Source organism: Salarias fasciatus, chromosome 6 (genome assembly GCF_902148845.1).
Source record: "Salarias fasciatus chromosome 6, fSalaFa1.1, whole genome shotgun sequence".
NCBI classification, from domain to species: Eukaryota; Metazoa; Chordata; class Actinopteri; order Blenniiformes; family Blenniidae; genus Salarias; species Salarias fasciatus.
In genome coordinates this window covers 33418156-33441923 of record NC_043750.1, presented here as the reverse complement: position 1 = coordinate 33441923, position 23768 = coordinate 33418156, and the positions used below count along the sequence as shown (strand labels likewise).

Here is a 23768-nt window from a genome sequence, read left to right as displayed (position 1 = left end):
ATGAGGAAGACTCGGTTGCTGCTGTTGGCCTCTTTGGCCTTTGCCTCTCTCACGGCTTTGACTGATGGAGCTCCGCTGTGAGTAGACCTGCTGCAGCTTCTTCAACGTTCTGTTTGATGGTAGACTGGGCAGAGGACTCAAACAGTGTACTGAAGTACAACTGCTGATATAATCCTGAAGTTAAGTACTGTCAAAACACTCAAGTAAGAGTAGAGAGCAAGACGTTTTTCAAAGTTATGTTTCATTTTTATTCTGAATGTTCAATACCAGGTCTTTCTTTTTCTTTTTTCTTCGACAAATAGAGATTTGCCATTTTTCAAAAGTAAGACTTCTCAACCTCAGAGCTGCACAATTAATTGCTAGAAAATAATTAAAATTATGTGCCAGCTAAAAAATATGTCAGTGTAAGTATGAGCAATATTACCTCTACTTGCACATGTATGCATAAAAAAAAGAGACTTATATACAGTTAATTGAGAATTTGTACTTACTTACCTCCGCCTCTCTCAGAAAATATAGATATGTAACTCCCGGCTGGCATTCGATGGTCATTAAATTTGTGTTGAAAGAATGTCATTTGATTAAAAAAACATTATTTCAATTTAAAAACAACGTTGAACACCAAATAGCTGAAGTTGTGTCATGAACTCGCCACGGATTCAACATTGAAATATCAACATTTTTAGACATAGCTTGTGTATCCAAACATTATTTTTAAGATTTTGAATTTTAAAAATTCAACTGAAATACATCCGTTGAAAAATAACATTATTCAATGTCCCAAAAGAAAAAAAAGGTTGACATGTTCTTTGCAAAGAAAAAAGGGAAAACCCAGTCCAGAGCTGAGATGAGAATTTCGAGTTGATCCTCTGCTGGATGATTATCAAATTCATCAATAGATCACTCATTGTGTGTAAAGTCCAGACAGCAGCTCACGACCTTTGCCTGAGCAAATATATGCTTTTGGCATGCAAACTTTAATAATTTGAGTGAACTGGACCTTGTGATAAAATAAGCTATATAACTTTCAGCAATCAAAATTATATGTTACATCACTATAAAGATTCAATTTGCGATAAAAAAAAAGAGGCCACGAAGCTTCATTCTGAGCCCTTTCTCAATCTGAGTCCCACAGGAAGTCACTGAAGAGCAGTATTGGCTTGATTTTTCTGTCCTCTCTCCGCACTGCAGCAAAGTCATGTCTGCCCCCAACCTGTTGAGAGTGGAAACAACAGAAAACATTTTTGTGGAGTGTCAGGACTGCACCGGAGGAGACATCAAGGTCCAAATCAACGTGATGAAGCACCCAAGGAAAGATGAAATTCTTGACTCCACGTCTGTGACTCTCACCAGTGCCAACAACTACCAAATGTTTGGACAAGTCAAGGTGAGGGAATTATTCATAATGCAGAAATGGTTCTCATGAAGATCCCTCATTTATCTCTCAGTGTGTCTGTTGTTTCAGCTCGCAGGTGCAAAGTTCAAAAAGGATCCCAACGAGAAGCAGTACGTTTACCTGCAAGCTCAGTTTGATGATCGACTACTGGAAAAGGTGGTCTTAGTTTCCTTCCAATCTGGATATATCTTCATCCAGACAGACAAGACCCTCTACACCCCCAACAGCAGAGGTAAGTCTCAAATGCTACTGAAATGTGATGATACTTGCTTTTATTAAGAAATCGATCACTACAATATGAATTATAGCTACAATAACCATTACAAAATACTATTCAGTTTGAATGTGTTTTCTATTGTTTTTAATAGAATTTGAAGCCAAAGAGGTCCTTTAAATATTTTATTCATTAACGGTTGTTGCTCTCAAGGCTTTGAAGTAAAGTTTATTTCCCAGCTCTAAAGCTCTGTGCATGTTAAGACAGGGCAATCAAAAGTAGGCCCAACGTAGACTCACTGATGACAAATGAACTCCCCTGTTTTTTTTTCCTCTTGTCGCAGTTAATTACAGGATGTTTGCTGTGACGCCCCAGATGGAGCCTGTGGAGAGGGATCCACAAACTAAATCTGAAGCCTCTATCGCCATTGAGATTGTGGTAATGTGTCTCATTTTTCACCAGTGCCAACGTGCAGCTGAAGACATTAAGAGCATATAGCACAAACATAAAATTCAATTTCACATAAACTGGAATATTTAAACGTTGTGCTATTTCAGTACTTTTATTAACATTTTGTAATGACAAACATTTTAGTATGAAATATATCTTTAAATGTGAGTTTAAGTGTTATGAGTGTAGGAGTAACAGTGGTAACACTTTACTTGAAGCACCCGGTATAACACATTATAAGTACATTTATAAAGCATTATAATGCCATTATAGCACATGTAGCTATAGTTATAAACACTCATAAATTATCACAACGCCAGGACCTTACCCTACTCCTAACCCTAACCTAAGCTGTATGATGGGTTATAAAGCATTGTGATCAATTATGAGTGTTTATAACTACTTACAATGTGTTATACCGGGTGCTTCAAGTAAAGTGTTACAGTTTTTTCCCCTCAGACACCTGATGGCATTGTTTTACAAGTTGATCCAGTCTCACTGAAATCAGGCATTCACTCTGATCATTATCAACTCCCCGAAATCGTAAGGTGAGTATTTTATTGATTTTTATTAGTTTTTAAATTTATATTTTTATATGAAAAGATTACAAGAGCTACAAGGTAAATTCACTCTAAAATCACACCGTTCACAACGATGGTGAGTACATTAAATGTACACTCAATACAGAAATACATTCAAATACAATTTGAATGTATTTTAAAGAACCCCGTGCTCACCCGCAACAGCTGGGATTGGCTCCAGCCACCCGCAACCCTGAAAAGGACAAGCGGTAGAAAATGGATGGATAGATGGCTTGCTGAATAATGAGTAACCAAAACGTAACCAGTGATGTAACCTGCCAATAACTATTTCAAATGTAGACAGCTTTGAACTGCTTGCTGTGCACCCAATAGGATCAGTATGAGGTTTAGAGTCTTGCTCAAGAACACTTTGACATGTGAACAGGGAGAGACGGAGAATCGAACCTGCAACCTTCCGATTGAAGAATCTGAAATATTTAATTACATTATTGACAATTAATACACTATTGGCTTTATCGCATGACTGTGTGTGTGTGTGTGTGTGTGTGTGTGTGTGTGTGTGTGTGTGTGTGTGTGTGTGTGTGTGTAGTCCTGGTGTTTGGAAGGTGGTGGCGAGGTTCCAAAGTAATCCACAACAAAGCTATTCAGCTGATTTTGAGGTGAAAGAATACGGTGAGTCTCTTCTTGACATAATCCCAGTGTACATTTTATTTCAAAGGAAGAATACATTAAAAAGCATTTCATATTGACAGTGCTTCCCAGTTTTGAGGTGAAACTCAAACCTCAGGACTCCTACTTCTACGTGGACAGCAACAACCTGACTGTGGAAATCAAAGCAACGTGAGTCAAATTTTAGAGGTGTTTCAGTTCAGGCTGAACTGTTGGAGTAACTGTGAGAAATGATAAAGCAAAATGAAGCATGGTGTAATCTGTGTGGCTTCTGTTTTCTCCATCTATTTTCTTTTTAAAATCCCGTTTCAGTCCCTGTGGAGGTTTGATTTGTCTGATTCTTGTGGTTTCAGGTATCTGTTTGGTAAAGAGGTGGACGGGATGGCCTATGTCGTGTTTGGAGTTATGCAGGAAGGACAAAAGAAAAGCTTCCCAAGCTCTCTTCAGAGGGTGCCAGTAAGTACAGATTAATCCTAATGCAAATGTTACAGAATAAAATCAAAAATTTAGATAGGTGTGGGGTTACATTGGTATCTGTAGTATTTGTACATTTTCACAATTTTCAGCATGCATTCTCAGTGCACCACCTTCTCATATTAAAGCTGAAAGTCTGCACTTGAGGCACTTTTCCTTTCAGCTCTGTTGATGTGGTTTGAAGTCTTTGGGTATTCAAGGAACAAAGTAAATTCAATTAATTGCACCCTCCATGACAGGAATAGTCCTACGCATTTATTCATACAGTAATAAAAACAGTTTAGAATGTTTACATGATGCCTGAAACTGGATTGTAAAAGTGTATGTAAAGAATCTGCTCACCTGTGGAACCACTTTGGCTTTAAAGTTGAAGAATGTTGAAATGTTTGGCGTTGAAAAGCTCAGTTGAACAGCTGAACAACAACTTCAGGAATGTCAGGTTTTTCATGTTTAAAATATATATATATTTCAAGTTATTTATGTGCCTGTGAAGAGAATATGCAAAATTGTATCAGTGTCTGAGTTTTTGGTCATTGAATGTTTCCCAGGATGTGTTTTTTCACTGTTCCTTGTGGCATTAGGTCCAGAGGGGTGAGGGGAAGGCCACACTGAAGAGTGAGCACATCACTCAGGTCTTTCCAAACATTATGGATCTTGTTGGGAGCTCCATTTTTGTCTCTGTCAGTGTGTTGACTGAGAGCGGTAAGAGACCAGGACGTCTGCTGGCACCACTTTGACTCAGAGTGGCAGCTCTGGTGTAGCTGAAAAACATCAACAGATGACTGTCAGCTCTTCAGCTCTTGCTTATTTTGTGGCTTCCTGTTGCAGGTAGTGAAATGGTGGAGGCAGAAGTCAGGGGCATCCAGATTGTCACTTCACCCTACACTATCCACTTCAAGAAAACTCCCAGATACTTCAAACCAGGAATGCCTTTTCATGTCATGGTGAGGTGCTTCTTTTGTGTGTTGATATAATTTAACTTTAAAAATTTGCCTTTCTGTCTACTTTAAAAAAATGTAAAACCTCCCTATCAGAGAGAGATGTCCTGATCAGGGTTGTCTGGGCCTGAATCAGTTCAGGTGACCAGGATTATTACAAAAGTGTTAAAGATAATTTCTACATTTTGCCAAGTCATTCTGACCACAATATGAGATACACTGCGATATTTCTCAGTTCCAGCTAAATGAGACCAGATATTTTATGGCTTTGAAGATGCAAATGTGTGTAAATGATGAACTGACTGAATACTGTCATAATATTGTTGAAGTCGCACTTCTTTTATTCAGTCTTCAGGTTTAGTTCAAAAAGCTGGTTCAATAAATTTGAAGTTGTTACCATTGTAATATTAATATTAAAGCCGCAAGCGGCATTGGTCGGGACCGAGCCTCCTCGCCGGCCCACAAATGACGTGTCCTCATACCTTGCTGGCCGAAATCCAGGTCACCGGGAGTTTTTGCTACTCTGTAAACATCCATTTTCTTGATTTTAATTCATTTTCCGTTGGAAAAAGGGCTTTTATTTAGTTTAGGAGGTCAAATTTGGGGTCGCGGTGGGGGGGGCGTAATAATCATAAGAAACGGACGAATAGCAATCGAGACCTTGCCCTCTGGGCTCGGTCCCTAGATAAGTAACGGATGAAGAACAATAGAGACCTTTCCCTCTGGGCATGGTGGCCTGCCTCCGGGCTCGGTCCCTAAATATAGAACGATGACAATAAACGAACGAAGAACAATAGAGACCTTGCCCTCTGGTCATGGTGGCCTGCGGCCACCATACCCTCCGGGCTCGGTCCCTAATTAGGGATGTGCGAGTACCGATACCAGGCTGATACTGGCCTTTTTTCAAAGTATCAAGTACTGTTGAAGGCTACCGATACCAGCCACCGATACTCAAGGCAAGAAATCCCACGCATAGTAAGCCCTCATCACCAGCAGATGGCGGGTAGTGCAATTGAATGGGATGCAAGCTGCCCTTAAACATGAAAGATTAAGAAGCCCTACTGTCCAGGAGTTGGTACTGACAGGCGCTGGGCGCTACACTGCAGCAGGTTGACTTCTCCATGTGCGTCACATCCAGTGCAGAGACAACAGGAATGACTCTGCGAGAATGGCTGCTCGTCTCACCAAAACTTCGCCGGTGTGGAAATTCTTTTGTATAAGCTGTAGGAGCCAATTTATCATTTATTTCATTAACCATCAGGGGGAGCAGTATGGGGAAAGGTATAAGTAACGGTGTGTTTCCACCGGACACGTTTAACACGACTGCATTCGCGCGACAAATGACACCGCGGCGCGCTAGATGCACGAGTTTTATCACTGGTGTGTAAATTCATTCGCACGACGCGTCACGCTGGTACAAATATGCAACACAAAACATCCTGCAGAAACATCACAACCCTCCTCATCACCGTCTCCTGCACAGCAGCAGTGGACAGGATTCTTCTGATGTTGTCCACAGTCCCTGTGTGCACCCGGCTGTCTGTCTGTCTGTGTTTGTGTGTGTGTTTTTGTGTGTGTGTGTGTGGTGTGTGTGTGTGTGTGTGTGTGTGTGTGTGTGTGTGTGTGTGTGTGTGTGTGTGTGTGTGCGCGCACGCGTGCGTTCACGCGCGCCCGCGTACTTATCGATGGTGCGGTTTTTGTTGTTTTTTGTTTTTATGACTGTTTTTACTGTTCAGCACTTTGCTTTGCTTTTATGAATATGAGAAGTGCTTTTGCAAATAAAGATTGAGATGGCTCCGCCTGCCACCATCGCTGCTCTGTATTTGGCATGGAGAAGTCAGCTCCGGCTGCGGCCGAGGCACCAGCATCACTTCTGGATGCATACGGCCCTATGGAGGCAAGTATGACCTCGGTGAGTTCCACCGTCCTCTGCAGGAGCTGCGCCTGGACGGCCGGTTCCAGCGCTACTTCAGGCTGACGCCCGGTTTCCACCAGAAGCGGTGAACAAATGAGACTGAGCACGCTGCTCGCCCCAAGCCGCTCGCCTTGGCCTCACACCAACTACTTTGCGTGGTCGGAGCCCTGCTGCCCTACGTCAGCACGTCGTGACGAACTCCGCGCTGATAGGCTGCCTGGTGCGAATTGGCTTGAAAAGTTCAATTATTTCAACTCGAGCGACAAGCGTGGAGCGATGAAGCGGCGGGCTTCGGGCAGCGATCGGTGAGCGGCGGGGCGGCGGCAAGTGGCAGTGCAAGTCGACGGGTCGCGCGGATTTTTTCGCTGGAAACCGCTCGCCGTCGGCCGCCCACTGCGTCAAGATTGAGCGACAATCGCGTCATTACATTGACTTTGTATGTAATCTCATTGCCTGACAAATTTGCGTCGCGTCCGGTGGAAACACACCGTAAGGCTCACAGTTGATCAGGGGCAGGTGTGCATAGAGGAACAGCGAACAGTCGTTTTACCGTGTTCGTTCGGCGGGTTGCAGGGTGTCTGACCGGTGTGTGGGGAACGTATGTGCGAGCTCTTCGGCTCCAGCTCGATGTGAAACTGTGGATATATGAGCCAAGGAAAATAAATGGGTTGCCGCACCCAAACAAAGAAGACGTGGAACTTTTTGATTGACCCAGCAGGCAGACACGCGTCCCGAGACCATTCTCCCTCTCCACCTCAAAGGAACTCGAAGTGTATCAGCCCTATAGGGAAATGGGCTTGTACATAAGCAAAAAATGAGTCAAGCTTTGCAGAATGCAAACTCTGCAATGCTAATTTGTTGAAACACCTCAGGGGCGAAACATGTGAACGAGAGTCTGACGCTGTTGTGCTGGAAAAAAAAAAAAAAAAATTCTTGCAGCCAACTCGACGGCAAACTCTGCAAAAGACCGAGAAACTGAAGAGCACCAATCCTAGAGCAGTACAAATAGACAAGCAACTCTTAGAGCACCTCTTAAAACTCAGGGGTTGTCCTATCTTTGACTTTAGCTCATAAAAAAAATCATTAAAATGAGTACATTTAAAAACTTGAGTTCATGTAAAGTGTAAAACTCAGAAAACAGTTTTAGCTTGCACTTTAGTTTAAATTTAAAATGTAAAACATTTAAAACATTTAAAAAACGTTAAAATAAGTTCATTTAAAAAAGTGTATTATTTAGAGTTATTTGTTTACATCTTGTACTTCAGTTCATTTAAACAAAATGTAAACTCAGAGAAATTGTTTTATCTTGCACTTAATTTCATTTAGAAAAGTGTAAAACTCGAAGAGTTGATTGTTTTATTTCTCAGTCTATTATTTTGGACTTAAACACAGTGGTTGTGCTGCCTTTTTTCAAAAAATAAAAAATAAAAGTAATTTTTCAAAAATGATCTGTCATTGCATTTTTTTTTTTAATTTTTTTTAAATTTTATGTATCAAAAGTATCAGTATGAGTGTTCAGTAAGTTCGGTGAGTACTAAAGATGAAGTACTTGTACTTGGTATTGTTCTGAAAAAAGTGGTATCGAACATCCCTAATTAATATTATTGTAATATATTGCACTAAAAACTAAGAGTTCTATTCATTTACGGATCACAATGCTATGATTTACTTGTCACTTGAGATCAGATTGCACTGTGTATGACCCCTGAGGTGAAATGAGATTAATAACCCTGATCAAGAGAAAAAATTGTAAACAGACAGGACTCGCTGTGGACAAACAGAGTGATTGACACCTTGTGGGAATGTTACAGTCTCCATGAAGGATAAAATGTTATCGGAAAGGGATTTAAAAAACATTTTTTTTGAAGGATAATTAGACAAAATTAGACAAAAAGCATCTTCATCTGAGGTCTACAGCCTTGGTGGCAGAAAACAGCTTCACTCTCAATAATGTACTTCTGGAGCAGTAAAAGCATGTTTAACGTCTCATATCTCAGCTCACTTCATTTAAAGATCGTAGCTGACTGTGTTTTCTCCTCTGATGCCAGGTTGAAGTTTTAAACCCTGATGAGACTCCAGCTACAGGCGTTCAAGTGGTGGTCTTTCCTGGTGCAGTTCAAGGTGTCACTGGGAGAAATGGTGTCGCAAGGCTCAACGTCAATACACAAGGAAACATTCAAACTCTCGACATCTCAGTAAGTCAAGGAAGGTTTTCTGAGAAACTTTGCAAACACAAGCAGAAAAGTGCATGAACACAACTTTTAGTTGTTTATTTTGTGGTGATCACATGGACAGAAAAAAATGTGGCTTTGTCTACCTCGATGATATTCTCGTTGCCAGCACCTCCGACACAGAGCACATTTGACATTTGCGGGCGCTTTTTCAGAGGCTCAGTGAGCACGGGTTGATTGTTAACCCTGCGAAATGCATTTTTGGCTGCACTGAAATTGATTTTCTCGGCCACCGTATCACCACGGGCGGGGCATCTACCCTCGCGTGGAGGCTGTCGCATTCTCACTCGGCTTGCACACTCAAGGAGTTCATTGGTATGGTAACGTTTTATCACCGTTTCATCCTGCGTGCGGCCCACATCATGCGCCCGCTCTACGAGGCTTTTAAAGGAACCACCCCGAACCAGGCCGTCGACTGGTCCGCAGAGCTTGAGTCAGCATTTGAGACCACTAAGTCGGCGTTAGCACGGGCCGCACTCCTGGCACACCCATCACCCGCCGCGCCTATCGCTGTCACCACAGATGCATCTGATTACCTCGTCGGGGCCGTTATGGGGCAGTTGGGTAATGGCTCCTGGCAGCCACTCACCTTTTTCAGCCGTCAGCTCACGCCCAGGCACCACAAGTACAGCACGTTAGACCGTGAACTGCTAGTGTCATGGTTAGCGGTGCGACATTTCAGGTTTTTGCTGGAGGGCCGCGAATTCACTGCGTTCGTGGATCATAAACCCCTGACGTTCACCATGACGAAAGTGTCCGAACCATGGTCAGCGCGTCTACAATGACAACTCGCGTACATTTCGGAGTTCACCACGGACGTCTGACATGTGGAGGGTAAATCCAACGTGGTCGCGGACTGCCTTTCCAGAGCCGTGGTCCTGACGGTCCACCTGGCAATCGACTACGCCAACATGGCAGCGGACCAAGCCTCTGATCCGGATGTGTTGACCCTTAAATCTGCAAACTTGGGTCTCCGTTTGGCAGACGTGTGTTTCGGGGCCTCTGATTCGTCGCTGCTCTATGATGTGTCCACTGGCAAACCACAGCCGATCGTGCCAGCTTCCTGAGGGTGCACAGTTTTCGAGGCTGTACACAACCTCTCGCACCCCTGCAGGAAAGCTTCGGTTCGCCTCGTGGCCGCGAAGTTCATGTGGCGGGGCCTCAAACACGACGTAAGGTCCTGCGCTGATAGCTGCGTGGATTGTCAGCGCGCCAAGATCCACCATCACACCAGGGCTCCACTTGAGACTTTTCCGGTTCCAGAATGGCGCTTCAATCACATTCATGTCGATTTAGTGGGTCCGCTTCCACCATCGCACAGGTTCTCCTACATTCTGACCATGGTGGACAGGACCGCTCGGTGGCTCGAGGCAGTGCCCCTCCTTTCTACGTCACATACGACGTTGCTCGCGCGTTCATCAGCTCATGGGTATCCTGTTTTAGCACCCCCGCTGACCTGTCCTCTGACCGCGATGCCCAATTCACATCGAAATTGTGGAATGCTGTTGTGGAGGGTCAGTCCGTTAGGCTTCACCGCACCACCACCAACCACCCACAACCACCCCCAAGCCAACGGCCTCTGTGAGAGGTTCCACCGGTCCATGAAGGCCTCCCTGCAGGCCACTTTGACGGCAACTGGGTGGACAAGCTCCCTTGGGTCATGTTGGGACTCAGAACAACGCGGATCTCCAGTCTTCAGCAGCCGAGCTGGTGTACGGCCAGACGTTCAAGAGTCCCTGAGGACTTTCTTCTCACACAAACGGCTCTGTGGTCGCCCCACGACGAGGCCACGCGCCTCTTTCCGAGTAGGTGCCAACGCTTTTGCCCCCTGTCCCCACCAGCCTACACGACAACCCGGGCTTGTGGGTGCCAGCGGACCTGAGTTCCGCCCGGTATGTTTTTTCTGCCACGAAGCCCTTCGCAGACTCTTCAATCCCCCTACGACGGCCCCTTTCGTGTCTTGGTGCACGGGGACAAGCAGGTGGTCGTTGATGGCGGCCATGCAGAGCGGGTTTCGGGGGGACAAGGTTGAAACCCGTTCACATGGACTGGACTGTCCTCTGATGTTGGCCCAAACGCTGCGTCGGGGTCGGCCCCCGACTGTGCGCCTGCGGTTTCCCCCGGATCCCAGTCCCCCGTTGCCTGCCTTCACAGCGGACGCTGCCACCAGTTCCCCACCCGCCTTCCCCGTTGACCTCGTTGCCCATCGCCCCCACACCAAGTTTCCATGGAGTCACCTGGGTGCCCGATTGTTCCCCCTCGTCATGCGGACTTCGTTTATGAGTGAATTCTGGGGGGGCTTGTGTGGTGTTCACGTGGACAGAATCCCCATTTAGACTGAGGGGTGGGGTTTCGCCAGCGTTGCACCGAGTGTTCAATTGGTGTGTGGTTCCTGGTGCATGGAGAATAAGACGTCAGCTCGAGCAGTTCACTCCGCCTCCGATTCTCGTTCTTCGGCACCACAATTTATTCATTTTCAACTGATGCATCTCCAAATGAAAAATTGTATGAAAAAAGAGAGGAGGGAGGATATGGTCAAGGGCACTGAATCTTTGGAGGAGCTGTTCTTGTTTCCAGTCAAGGGTGCCAAATATAATCATCGGTGTCATTGTTTAGACATCTGTTTGCTTCTCAACTCTCAGACAACTCTTGGTTCTCAACTCTCAGACAACAACTGAGTAAACCCTCTCCTTGATGACACCCAGCTTGCGACTCAAATCGATCATAACACCAATCAGATTGTCCATCTTACGACTGAGTTTACCCATAAATGGTCAACCACAGCTTATGCCTGTTCATTTGCAAAAACCGTCAGCCATTGGGCATCCGTTGTGGCTGCAGTCTTCCCGATCTTCCAGAAGCTCGGGCCATTGCACAGGCAGCAGACCTCTCTGAATCCGAATGGATGAACACCTTCAATTAGCTGAACAGACAGGGGCGCCAGGCACAACATCTCCCTCCACTTCCCCCAGGTGTTGATCACATACCCAGCAGTCTGAGTCCCATCCAAGCAGGAGGGTTGCCCCGCACGTTTGTTCTTCGTTGCGGAAATGGCGTCATTTGCGTTGAGAGACCAGCTGATCAAATCTGTGATTGGTATGTTCAAAAATCCAAAGCCAAGAGATTTCTCCAAGTCATACAGACAAGACAAAGTTTGGCAAGCAAGCAGAGACAATAGTAGGTATTGGGTGGGGGGTGGGGGGTGGCGGGCAGAGCAATTAAAAAAAGTGTCCGCCTTTTCCTAGAGCCAAGCAAGAAAGAACAACAAACAACATTGTTTAAGACAATTGTGCCAATGCTGCTGTTGGGTAATCCATTGATATCCACCATGTTTTATACAGTGTAACACGTGTATGTATGTATCCTGAAATACACACACAGAGAAATACACTCATAACACATAGATCAAGTTCAATATGTCTGACAAGTGGAAGGAACAAATAAAACTTAATTAATCCTACTCCTTCTCTATTGTTCAATAATCAAAATTCTTGATGATCCTTCTTCCTTTATTAAAGACCTTATTTCACTTTGTTCGTATTAATTCCAGGCCAGGACGGCTGGTCCGCTCCCGCTGAAAAGGCAGGCAGAGGCTAGAATGACAGCACAGTCATACACCACCAACACTGCCAGATACATCCATATCAGTAAGAAACACATGCAATGATATCAAACAGTTAAATATTAATGTGACGGTGTTACATAGTGATTGATTTTTTACTTTTTTTCTTTTTTCGAAAGGTGTGGATTCAGCAGATCTAGAAAAAGGAAACAACCTCAACATGAATCTGAACCTCAACAACTTACCAAATGGTAAACGAGACATCACGTACCTGGTGGGTCCTGTTTTATTCCTGCAAATGTAGTCACATGCTTGCTTGTGCTGGATCAGGGTTGACTCTGTCAACTGCATCTACAGATCCTGGCCAGAGGTCAGCTGGTGAAATTTGGACGTGAAAAGACACAAGGACAAGTGTTGATTTCCCTGAATGTTCCCATCACTGAAACAATGCTACCATCCTTCCGCATTGTTGCTTACTACCATCCAAGTGACAATGAAGTGGTATCAGACTCTATCTGGGTGGATGTTAAAGACTCCTGCATGGGCTCGGTAAGTTGTTTATATTTTCTACAACAGAGTTTATATGACATTAATGACAGAAAATATAAATTCTGCTTAATTTCTCAATGTTCCTTTCACTTTTAGTTGACACTGCAACCAGTGAGGCCTGTAACATCCTACCTCCCTCGCAGGATGTTCGATCTGAAGGTCACGGGAGACCCCGGAGCCACGGTGGGACTGGTGGCGGTGGACAAAGGTGTCTACGTCCTGAACAACAAGCACCGGCTCACACAGAAAAAGGCAATGTCTTTATTCTTCAAATAGATATGCAAAAGAAAAAAAAATCCCTTAAAAATTGTTGTGACTTTTTAGTGGCAGTAGAAATAAACTCCATGCCACTTTTTGATGTAGGATACACAATTACTGAAAAATCAAAATTACTAAATGACCAGAATCACACATATTACTTTCAGTTTTCTCAATCATTCATTTTGAATGTGAATATGTGAATAAATATGCAGGCTCCAGCAGCTGGAGACCTTCGTTCTGTGCACTCTAAGAGTAAATCTTGTGTTTGCTTCACAGGTGTGGGACAAAGTGGAGGAGCACGACACCGGCTGCACACCAGGTGGAGGAAAGGACAGCATGGGAGTTTTCTACGATGCGGGGCTGGTGTTTCAAACCAACACTGCTTCAGGAACTCCTTACAGACAAGGTGGCAATGCCGCCCCCCCCCCCCCAGCTCCACTCTCTGATCCGTATATGCCCCCTCAATATATATGTGAAACACCTTTTATACCAAACCATAAGTTGCTCTGACAAATTGTATTGATCTGAAACTGTGTGAGGCTGGTTTTTTGGAGAGGGAAATTAGTATAGTGCCAGGTGAACAAAGAAGAAAGGCCAACCAAGACAGAAAACAGCCAGAATAATCAAGCACTGGATAGACAGATAGGTGAATGGTGTAACCTGTATCTTTCTCTGACAGCACGGTCAGATACATTAACACACACGCAGAGAGAGTCTGTTTTGAGTTATTTAAAGAATTGACCTTTGTTGACTGCTCCTATTTTAAAGATCATCTTTTCTTTGCATCCTTTCAGAACCAAAATGTGTGGCCCCTCTGGCAGCAAGACGGAAACGAGCTTCTACTATAATGGAGGTTACCACCACTTTGGGTGAGAATCACAGCTCTAACTCAACAGCTATAACTCGATTATTTCAAATTCAGTCTCTTCAAGTCACACTTGCAATTTTTCAGTCTCCATATGTACTGGTGAAGAGATATTAAGTGGCATTAACTCTTTACTGTTTATTTGCAGTTGATAAATATAAATCGAACAAGCTGCAAAAGGAGTGCTGCATGGATGGCATGAGAGAAACGCCTCTTTCATACAGCTGTGAGAGACGCAGTGAGTACATCGTAGACGGCCCAGCCTGTGTGGAGGCTTTCCTGGACTGCTGCAGAGAGATGACAACACAGAGAGCTGACAAGAAGGAGGAGAGTCTCAAACTGGCTCGCAGTAAGAGACAGAGGCTCAGGAGAAGGTCACTGTAACACAAGCTGATCACTGAAGTGACATGGTTTTCCCTGACCCCTCAGGTGAAGAGGATGACGAGAGTTACTTGGACAGCATTGACATCGTCACTCGCAGCAGCTTCCCTGAAAGTTGGCTGTGGACTGACGTCGAGCTTCCCAAGTGTCCTGCAGGAAGAGCGTGGTGAGTCAGCAGCAGCCAGTTGATGCACATCCAGAGTTTTCACCTCTGCAGCTGCATGTTTAAATCAACAATGCCGACTGTTCTCCATTTTCCAGTGACTCCACATCAGTTCAGAAGAGTGTTCCCCTGCCCGACTCCATCACAACCTGGCAGTTAACTGGCATCAGCCTGTCGCGGACTCACGGTGAGCAATCCCAACTGGTGTTTCACCTGCGTCTCTTCTCTTCTTCACACCCTTCATGCTGTCTTCCGTCTGCAGGAATCTGTGTTGGAGAGCCGTTGGAGGTTATTGTCTGGAAAGAGTTCTTCATCGACCTCAGGCTGCCTTATTCTGCTGTCCGAGGAGAGCAGCTGGAGATCAAGGCCATCCTTCACAACTACAGTCCTGATAAAATCACTGTACGTTTCAGCTCGATTTCATAAATCACAAAAGTTATTTACAGCATTATTTCATATTCCCTGTTTACCTTTCCAGTGAGATTTGAAAACAAACCAATTAAGTTGCTGATTTTCTAACAAAACATATTTTTTTTGGTCACAAATTAATTTCCAGCGCGCCGCATTTTACATCACAACAAGAAGGGAGGGGGAGGACGCGCGGAGGGTCTCATAGCAGCAGGCTCAGCTCACAGTCTCAGGCAGACCGAGGAAGTGACATGCTATCAGGGTTTCTGCCAGACCTTTTCAGTTCGGGTGCCGCCCTCGCTAAATTGTGCAGCGCCCGGACATGGAGAGGAGGAAAAAAAAAACTCTCCGACGGTCGAACACCAGCAGCGTTAGCAGCGTTAGCAGCGTTAAGGCCTCAGTATACTCCCCAGGCGCCGCTACGTCGTTCCTACGATGTAGACGTCGTAGCCCTACGACGGGCTACGTCGGGGCTTGACGTGCGCCTCCCGAAAATTGTGACTTTGCGTCGTTTCGACGCGTGGTGACGTGAACGTCGAGGGCTGTGATTGGTCCGCTTTCGCGTTGTTTATAGAATTAAGTAGAACTACCCGGAATGCTTTTCTGGTCCGAACAGTGCTTCGGGAGAAATTTAGATCCAAAATTGAGCGGCGCACATCCCCATACTGTTAGCAGTGTTAGCACGGTTAGCAGACGGGGCTATGTGTATAGCTGCTCCTCAAACGGCTTTAATCGTCCAAAAGCTCATTAGTTTCACTAATATTCATCACGGTCTGCTCAGCCTCTCCTCCACCACAGCCCAGTGTCGCGGGATATGTCATATATGCAGATATATGTTCGGTAAATGCACGCGTGCCTAGATACGCATGTCTAGAAATGTATGTCTATAGATCTATGTCTAGGTAAAGCCGGAGCTACGGAAGCCGCATTGTTGTTGTGACTGCTAGCGGCTTGGCAGAGGAGGGCGTTCCCTTTCAAGGTCAAGGTCAAGGTCAAGTTTATTTATATTTCACATTTAAAACACAGTAGCCACTGCCCAAAGTGCTGCACAAATTTTAAAAAAGCATTAAAATATAACATACAAGAAGGAAGAAAGGAAAAGGAAGAAAAAAACTATTTAAAATAAATGAATAAATAAGATAAATATAAGGCACACTGTGTGGTTCAGGTTGTGTTGAAGGCCAATGTGAAAAGGTGGGTTTTAAGCTGTGATTTAAAAGTTTCAATCGAGGGGGCAGACCTGATGTTCAGAGGGAGACGGTTCCAAAGCTGTGGTCCCGCAACTGCAAAGGCTCTGTCGCCTCTGCTCTTACATCTGGAGCGAGGGCATACGAGAAGTCGCTGGTCACACGACCTCAGAGCTCTGGCAGGTGTATACAAAGATAACATTTCTGTCAAATACGAGGGCGCTAGGCCATTTAAAGATTTAAAAACAAGCAGCAAGATTTTAAATTGAACTCTGAAACAGACAGGGAGCCAATGAAGAGACTGCAGCACAGGAGTGATATGCTCAACACGCCTCGCCCCTGACAGGAGGCGGGTAGCTGCATTTTGGACCAGCTGTAACCGACGCAGAGAGCGAGCAGCCAGACCAATATACAGTGAGTTACAACAATCCAAACGTGATGTGATAAACACGTGGATTAGTCTTTCTAACTGGTCGGAAGGCAAGTAAGATTTAACTTTAGATATCAGACGTAGCTGGAAAAAGCTTGTTTTAATCACTGAGCTGATCTGTTTTTCCAAGCTGAGTGAGCTGTCAATACTAACTCCTAGGTTTTTTTACAGAGGGCTGCAGGAAAATCCACAATCAGTAGAAGGCCCAGGTTTACCAAAGAGAATCATTTCGGTTTTGTTTTCATTTAAACTTAAAAGTTCAAGTTCAGCCAATCCTTTTACCTCCTGGAGGCACTGCTGTAAAGATGAAATGCATTTTCAGCCTGCAATGGCAGATATATTTGTACATCGTCGGCAAAACAATGAAAAGAAAGCTGGTATTTGTGGAAAATTGACCCAAGAGGCAACATATAGATAGAAAATAGAGTGGGGCCAAGGACAGAGCCCTGGGGGACTCCACATGTTAAGGGGGCTTTAGCTGACGAAAATGAGCAGAGGCTCACTGAGAAGTGCCTTCCGGTGAGGTAGGATCTGAACCATTTCAGGACTGTGCCTTTCATTCCAACATAGGATTGCATACGATCTAATAAGATCTCATGGTCCACAGTGTCAAAGGCTGCGGTGAGAACTAAAAGCACCAGGGCTGCAGGCTGGCCAGAATCAGTTATTAAAAGCAGGTCATTTAGAATTTTTAAAAGTGCAGTTTCAGTGCTACGATGTGATTTAAAACCAGATTGGAATTTTTCTGTTAAATTATTTGAGTCCAGATAAGTCTGCAGCTGACATAGAACCACCTTTTCCAAGACTTTTGACAAGAAGGGCAGCTTAGAAATAGGCCGATAGTTGGAGAGCTCTGAGGAATCCAAGCTCTGCTTTTTAAGAAGAGGCTGGACAATGGCATGTTTAAACACCTCAGGAACACAGCCAGAGCTCAGAGAAATGTTTATCAGCTTTAAAATACTTGACCCGACTGACTCAAAGACACTTTTTAAAAGTTTGGGGGGGAAGACTGTCAAAAAAGCAACCTGAAGGTTTTAAATTTTGGACCACTCGTGTAAGTTCAGGCAGAGACACAAGCTCAAAATTACAAAGATTGGTAGGACAAACAGTGGAAGCAGAAGGATCAGCCACAGTACAGGCAGCAATACATGAGGACCTAATGTTTGTAATTTTTTCAGTGAAAAAAGAACAAAACTTCTCACATAATGAGGCACTTGCAGCAATACCAGTAGGCCTAGTTACAGAAGGGTTTACAAGCCTATTTAAGATATTAAATAGGAACTGAGGCCTATCGCTGTTCCTGGTCACAAGATTTGACATAAATTCTGATTTTGCAATTTTTACAGCGCTCTGGTATTCTGCAAGGCAGGTTCTAAGTATTTCCAATGAAACGTGCAGTCTGTCTTTTTTCCACTTTCGCTCAGCTTGACGACACTTTCTCCGGAGCGCACGAGTAGTGTCATTCAACCATGGCTCTCCAGCAGATTTAGAGCGACTAGTTTTGAACGGAGCAACAGAGTCAAGAATGCCAGTGCAGGTAGCGTGAAGCAAATCCATCCTTTGACGCAGGAGCAAGATATGTTCAGTAGCGGCGTAGGGTTGCCGGCGTAGGAACGCCGTGGCGGCGACGGGGGAGTATACTGAGGCCTCTAGCTGTTAGCAGCGTTAGCAGTGACACCACACGCTCCCACCCCGCCGGCCAAACTCTTTCCTGCAGAAAACACTGTACTTGTGTGTCACACTCCGTTTTTTTTCAAGAAGCAGCTACTGGAGACCAACAGACAACAAATGATTTCCGCTGACGACCACTGGGTCTTTTCATCCACTAACCTGTCACTTACAAATTAGCAGGCACCTTGTCTCCCGTTTGTAATAAGCTATTTGCGTTTCTGTGGCAAAAAAAAAAAAAGACAAACAATAATTACCTCTTCGGAAGAGTCCATCTTTTTTTCACCAGCTATCCTTATTCACACACAATAAAAAACCGTTTCCAACGGTGATTCGCGCTGTGGAAACGCAAATCACCCTGCAGCGGTTGGGGGGAGAGGGGGAGGGGGTGACACCTGGGCATACGTCATGTGGAAGCGCCGGCTTTATTGTTGTAAGAATGCAGAATTCCGCTAGAGGGCGACCGAAGTTACGCACTATAGCTTTAAGGTTATTTGTATCTGTAGAAATAAAAGGTAATCAGTGTATTACTGCAGCGGCCTGATACACTTGGGGTGATTTTCACACTTCTGTTTGTCTTTGTGTTGCTTTCCAGGTGCGAGTAGATCTGACGGAGGCACAGCATGTGTGCAGTGCAGCATCCAGACGTGGGCGGTACCGTCAGGAGATCAACATAGGACCACAAACCACACGATCGGTGCCCTTCGTCATCATCCCCATGAGGGAGGGAGAGGTCCAGATTGAGGTCAAAGCAGCTGTCAAGGACTCCTCACTCAGTGACGGCATCATGAAGATGCTTCGGGTGGTGGTAAGAGACACCGACACAAATTACTTCTCCTCTCCACAGAGTGGGAAGAGTTGATTTCATGCTTTAAAGCTAGGGTCGGCGATCTTGGAAAACTAGCATGTATTTGAATGTAGCATCTCCCCAAGGCTCCGCCTAGCTCCCACCCCATTGGAGGAGCTCATGTTGGGGAGTGAATGCACTGGACGCGGACGGATAGCACCACGCGCATGGAGTTTGTGATCACCTCCAATGTTATTAACCTTTCTGACTGCCCACACACAACGCGCATAGGAACGCAGCGGCGCCCGCTCCGCTTCGTTCTATTTGTTCACACGAGCCGCGAGCACCCAGAGCGCCTTGGCAACGCTGTGCGCGCACTGAACCAGGGCCAGTGCACGCCATTGAAATATACGCACAGGGGGCTGGTCAAACGGCGAAGGGATTTGATTGGTTCCTTAAGAGCGGTCCGCACCTTACAATTGGTTGGAGTTTTTACTGTCCTGTGGCCGCTACAGTTGTCAGATTTTTTTCCGCACCTTTTTCCGTCAACATAATGTATTGATTTCTCCCAGGGGGCAAGGAGCATTTCACTCAGTATGACAAAAAGTGCTTTTGGACAACATCGTCTACCCTAGCTACCCTATCAGCTCAGCTTACAGGATCAGCATCATGTCAGATTTCATACAATGCTTTAGGTTTATCCTTCACTGGGCAGGTTATCTTTGATTTGAACCATAGATCCATGGTGATATGTAATTCCTTGACCATGTTGTTTTTCTAGCCTGCAGGTGTACTCGTTAAGAGTCCTAAGATCATCACTCTGGACCCTAAAGGTGTGGCTGAGTTCTTTAAATTCACTAAACCCATTAATCATCACTTACCATTCTCAGTATCTAACCACTGCTTTTCCATTCAGGGGAAGAACAAGAGAAAATTCTCAACAGTCAAATTCCCAGAACGGATTTGATTCCAAACTCACCTAAGAGCACAACATCTCTGTGACAGGTAGGAGATATCGACATGTATATTCCAATTCTGTGGATGCAGTGCCAATGCAGGTAACTCTTCAACGGTTTTCCCCATTCACGAATGGTCTACTCGCTCATTTGCAATTCAGTTTATTTATTTTTAAACACTGTGGAGCACCAATTGTACCATGTCACTGTGACCCACTAAATGAATTACCAAAGAAACCAAGAGGTTTTTGTGTACTGTACAGTAGCCAAGTTTACGTCATCTTTTTTCCCCTATAATTGCAAGTTAATCAAATCAAATTAAATCAAACTTTATTTGTATAGCACTTTTTCATTTTATAAAAACAACGCAAAGTACTGAATAGTACAAACAGTAATAAAAACAAAAGAATAAAAACCCGCACCATCAATTAGTATACTCCACACACACACACACACACACACAACAGACACACTCCCAATTTTTTGCACACAGCAAAGCAGAGGAGACATGGCATGGCACTAAGCATCATGGGAAAACACTACCAGTGGGGCCATCCACAACAGGAGAAGGCGAAGGTCATTAATACTGGGGCTCCAGCGCTCGACCCCCGACCCCATCAGACCAAGGGGAACCCGCATACCGAAGTGTGGAGACCCCCAGGCCAGCCGGGACCAGAGGACTCAGAGCAGAGGACAGGAACCAGCTCCCAGTGTGAAGGACCCCCCTCAGGAAACACTGGATTTAAGCAGTTAAAAACATAAAAAGACATACAAGTTAATAGAAAACAAGTAGATAAGATTATGAAGTAAAAAAGTCAAATAAGTGAGAATTACATTATAAAAATAGAATGAATGAATAGGATAATAGATTAAAAATAAAAATGATAAAAATAAAAATGATGGAGATAAGAACTATAAAAGGTCAATTAAAGCTAGGGTTGGCAATCTTGGAAAACTAGCGTTAGCATGTAGCATCTCCGCCTAGCTAGCTCCACCAGCTCCCACCCCATTGGAGGAGCTCCGTTGGCAGCTGAGACGTTCGTGGCGCGTGCAGTGCGTTCCTGGCGTAACCTGTCCTCAGCGCTTCGTTTCTTCGTTTTTTCTTTATTTTGCACAACGCCAAGGTATGGCGCACTGAACGGTGAGTGAACCCCCAAACAGTGTCTCCGCTGTTCTGCAACGACGCTCCGTCCTTCTATGAGCGCACTGAACCAGGGTCAGTGCACGCATAATGTACGCACAGGGGGCAGGTCGAACGACGAAGGGATTTGATTGGTTTAAAAAAAGGTGTCCCCTCAAGACTATTGGTTGCTGTTTGTCCCGTTTTTACTCCTGCTGTAGATAGCGGATATTTTCCAAACTACTTTAAAAACACGCCATGAATTGCTTCCCATCGGGTCATAAAGATCATTTTAACAGTTTTTAAAAAAATGTATCTCATTCAAATCGCCACCCTAGCTTTAAAAGCCAGAATAAAAAGGTGTGTTTTCAACTTCCCTTTAAAAATATCAACAGTCTCTGCGGTCCTGAGGATCTCCGGCAGGCTGTTCCACAGGCGGGGGCCGTAATGGCTAAAAGCCGCCTCACATGGTCTTGGTTCTGGCTTTTGGAACACACAATAAGGCACTGGCAGAGGACCTCAGGGCCGCGAGGGTCGATACGGTAAAAACAGATCAGCTAAATAAGAAGGGGCAAGGCCATTAAGACATTTAAAAACTAATAAGAGAACTTTAAATTGATCCTGAAGCGGACAGGGAGCCAATGCAGCGACTGTAAAACCGGTGTAATGTGGGCCCGCCCCCTGGACCTGGTCAACACGCATGCGGCTGAGTTTTGTAGAAGTTGTAGGTTTGAAATATTCCTTTTGGGAAGACCAGAGAGCAAGGCATTACAATAATCTAATCTAAAGGAGATAAAAGCATGCATTATCACCTCTGTACTGGCATGAGAGAGCAACAGAACGGGACTCTGGCTATATTCTTAAGATGATAAATCAAATCTTAGTTATGTTTTTAATGTGTGGAATAAATTTAGCTCAGAGTCAACAATCACGCCCAGGGCTCTTACTGACTGTCAAAGTCTCCCTATGCACAAGTGCATTAGGCGGTGCCTATCTCCGGTTTCATAACCCCAGGCCACACAGCTACTGTGAGTAGTGAAAGCTACAGTGGGGGGGGGGGGGGGTGTTAGACCTCTGGTAGCTCTGTGTGTTCGACCCCCTACCCTATTCGATATGTAGCATGTAGCGTCGGAGCTAGGATGGTGCGGTGCATGCTCATTCTAATATATTTTGGGGGATTTAGTTTGAGGGGAACAAATTTATTTGAGCGGGCCAGGCCCCCTCTTGCCTCTGCGTAGACCCGGCCCTAGGTCACTGTATCATTAAAAATTGAAGGCGCTCTCCATGCTGTTGAAATAGCTAATCACCATTGTGGTGCAGAATATCAGTACTTCACTCTTTCAAAATGTTTTTCAAGGCGCTGTCCATGGTGCTGAAATAGCCAAACCACGGATTTGGTAAAGATTAAAGGTGCTGTAGGCAGGATTTTGCTAGTCAATGCTAATTTTTCTGTTTTCTTTGGATTAAAGTTACAGTATCCATTGATAATCCTTTAGGAGTGTAGCATAACTGCACTACTGCGAGGGCGCAGCGTTCCATCTGTCTCTGTTCTGAGCTGAAAAGGAATCTCGACAGCTCCAGGTATCTTTGACCAATCAGAAGAGCCCCTGATGCTCTAAACCGTAATTGGTCAAGGGGCATTCGTTGCACGTTCTTGTGGGAGGGGCTTAACTTGGCATAAGGGCGTGATGTCAGAGAAAACAAGACAGGATTGGCTGTGCTGGGTTTCAAATCGCCATCTTAGATGATGCCGAATCCTGCCTACAGCACCTTTAATTGTCAGTCTCGATTCATTGATGAATTCCAATTTGCTGTCCAGTTTGCTGATATAGCCAATTGAGTGTTGTGGTAAAGATTAATATTAAGTCTCTGTTTACAGATAAATCCAGGCGCTGTCCATGGTGCTGAAATAGCCAACTCACCATTGTGGTGCAGAGTATCAGTTGGTCGCTGTATCATTAAAAATCTTAGGCACCGTCCATGGTGCTGAAATACCCAAACCCACCGTTTTGGTAAAGATCAACAGTGGGTCTTTATTCATTGATGAATTCCAATTGCTGTCCATGCTGCTTATATAGCCAAATGACTGTTGTGGTGAAGTTTAACAGTGGGTTGCTGTTTACCAATAAATTCAAGGCGCTGTCCATGGGGCTGAAAAGTCAATCCACCCATTGACGTGCAGAGTAGCAGTTGGTCTCTGTATCAGTAAAATCGAAGGCGCTGCCCATGCTGTTGAAAAAGCTAATTCACCATTGTGGTGCAGAATATCAGTAGTTCACTCTTTCAAAATGTTTCCAAGGTGCTGTCCATGTGGCTGAAATAGCCAAACCACAGATTTAGGAAAGATTAATTGTCAGTTCTGATTCATTGATGAATTCCAATTTGCTGTCCATGGTGCTGATATAGCCAATTGACTCTTGTGGTAAAGACTAATATTAAGTCAGTGGTACAGATAAATCCAAGGCGCTGTCCATGGCACTGATATAGCCAGTTGACTGTTGTGGTAAAGATTAATATTAGTCACTGTTAGAGATAAATCCAAGGCACTGTTCATTGCTGCTGAAATAGCTAATCCACTGTTGTGGTGCAGAATGTTAGTGGG

At 44.7% G+C, this 23768-nt stretch overlaps 1 pseudogene; it reads left to right on the top strand.

The window, feature by feature from the left end:
* LOC115390830 (complement C3-like) overlaps positions 1–23768 on the top strand; it is a 39304-nt pseudogene continuing 15536 nt past the window's right edge.